This window comes from Helianthus annuus, chromosome 16 (genome assembly GCF_002127325.2).
Source record: "Helianthus annuus cultivar XRQ/B chromosome 16, HanXRQr2.0-SUNRISE, whole genome shotgun sequence".
Classification (NCBI taxonomy): Eukaryota; Viridiplantae; Streptophyta; class Magnoliopsida; order Asterales; family Asteraceae; genus Helianthus; species Helianthus annuus.
Genome location: NC_035448.2, coordinates 157,480,388 through 157,482,987, shown reverse-complemented (window position 1 = coordinate 157,482,987; position 2,600 = coordinate 157,480,388). Strand labels below are relative to the sequence as shown.

At 36.2% G+C, this 2,600-nt stretch overlaps 1 long non-coding RNA gene across 1 annotated transcript; it reads left to right on the top strand.

Annotated features, from left to right (window-relative positions):
* The first annotated feature begins 420 nt into the window (after positions 1–420).
* On the top strand, positions 421–1,226 carry LOC110917138. The gene is made up of 3 exons (XR_002580376.2): positions 421–573; positions 893–980; positions 1,142–1,226. It is a non-coding gene; the product is annotated as an uncharacterized LOC110917138 (long non-coding RNA).
* Positions 1,227–2,600: the final 1,374 nt, after the last annotated feature.

The following is a 2,600-nucleotide window of genomic DNA, read 5'->3' as shown; positions in this document are numbered from 1 at the left end:
GAGAAATAAGTTGCTAAATTTGCTACCATTGTTTTCGGTAGCAAATTTTAGTGCCAATTGCCTGATTTTCTAGTTGTTAATTATAATAAACGTCCGTCCATTGAAAATTTCACAGATCTTAGTCTTTTGCTAGTAGTGATATGGGAGACTTTGGTATCTTTTAGTCACGAATATCAATGTTCCACCACCTTTTAATTTTCTTCATGGTTGCATCAGAACTCAGTAGCTCGAAAACAAAAGATGGAACTGTAGTTAATAAATCACCTCCTTATCGGTTTACATTATGTAAATTTTGTGTGGCGAGTGTACACTCGACATAATACAAATTTAAGCTTCAATTTATTTATAATACCATCCACATGTATAATAATTTCATTGTTATTCAAGCATATATCTTATGATAGTTGAGTTTTAGGAAAAGGCATCTAGTTTCAGGGGTTGTAATGAAAAATTCAAATTAGGGTTTAGCCTGCGTTCTCGTCTACATATACGATGTTTGATTTTCATGGACGCCGCAGCCTGCTCTAATACAGTAACTTTAGGGCAAGATGAGATATCCGATTCAGTGTCCAAGTAAGTCATTTCCGATTGTTATCTAACTATACATCATGTGCATTAAGAGTTCGATTATAATCTTTGGTATACATGTATCAAAATAGCGGCTTGTTTTCAAAACCCTCTGATCTGTCGATTTTTGCTTTTCGTAATTCAAAGGAATACATGTATAGAGTTTATTTTTACGTTTTCTAAGGTGTATGTTTTTGGATTTTCGGTTTTCTAAATTTAACGTGTTGGCTAATTGAAAAGTTTAATTCACGCTGAATTTGGTCTGAGGGTTTTCTGTCACGAACGTGTTCTGATTATAAAAGTATATATTTTTTTTGTGTGTTAGCCATCAATCCACTCAGGGTATACATTGATCTCACTCTAGTCCCAGGATCAGATCATAACATGTTGATCGTTCATAGCTTATCTCTCAGGTATGATGAATTCAAATGTCTATATCCTTGTTATATGATTTCTTTTTTCAGATTATGAATATATATTTTTGAATGTTAAATATGTGCTATTATTATAAATCAGACTTGTTAAAAATGTTCTTTTTTAAGTTACTTATAATTTGAATTATGATCGAATACAGTGGTGAAGAAAAGGTGGGAGACGCCTTTGGCATCCTGAGAATCAGTGACTATGGCACCATCCACGCTACTGCACCTATATGAAAGGGTACTATTAAAGTTTTGAGATTTTGTTTTTTCCAAAAGATTTATGCTATTGAATATTACACTAATAAAAGTGAGTTTCTTGGTTAGAATACTATCTGTTTAAGATTTCTAAGTTTCGAAAGATCTAAATGATGGTTCATTTGGAGATTTTTGTTAAGATCAAGTAAATTTGGTTATAGTGGTATCTTTGTTATTGCATTTTGCGATTAATTTCTAGTTTCCAACTTAACCAAACTTACAAAACTGGAAGGATACTCTATGTGTGCTGTTTGTTTAATTTGTAAATAAAATTTCAAAATAGATGAACAAAAGATGCATTTCAATAAATTTCTCACACTTTTAAGACTTTCAAGATTGAAAAATTTTCAAGGTTGTGTAAATAAACTAATCTTGCTCTCGCATTATTTTTTCTTATAAATCGAGCCTTTCCATATACTACCAGGAGCTTGAATAGTCAGTTTTCTTTCAATACTCTAGGTATGTCTGGAAAGCAGAATCAAAATGCAAGCAAAAGGAAGAGATCCAATACTGTTAATGAAGATGATGATTCACCATCCTGGTCGATCCCAGAAATTCTCTTATTAATCATGATGCAGCTGGGAATTGTCGACTTTCTTGCATTCAGCGGTGTGTGCAAGTTGTGGTGGACAATTGCCCTCACAAACAGGAAAAAGTTCCTGTTGTCTAGACAACGGATGGCCATACGCATCTCCACTCGAGTGGCTAATAGAAAAGAGTGCTGCTTAGGGGACTGTGACGGAAGAATGTTCCGGACCATCCTTCCCCGTTCTAGCGGCAGGACCTGTGTCGGGTTAGTTTCTGGTTACGTGATCTTGTTTGGGAGGAAGACCCGTGATTTCCAGCTTGTGAATCCTATCACAAGGCATGAAGTTAATTTCCCTTGTTTCCCCTTTCACGTGGTTACTGATCCAAACGCCTTTCAGGGTACCCTCGTTTTTACACGAACAGCGAATAGGTGGGTGTTTGTGATCTCATCCCGACACTCGAGGACAGTATCGTTCTCGTTTAATGGTAAACGAGCCAGCTGGACTCATCTGTCATTCAATGTCCCAGTCAGTGATTTAGCATTTTTTTAAAGGAAATATATATACCCTGAACAAAGACATTGGTTTATGTGAAGTGAGACTCTGTCCTAACCCCACCTTGACACCGCTAAAATGAAGAATTCGTTGACGTCACATGTCTTGCTTCTAGAGTTTGGAATTTCGGTGAAAAGCTGTTCGTGACAGGTTACTGGCCATACGATCCATTCCCTGTTGAAGTCGACTTTGACGAAATGAGATGGGTGATTAAAAAGCCAGAATTCTGCGAGGATCCTGACATGCTATACCGGTGGGTTAGTTACGTTAATCG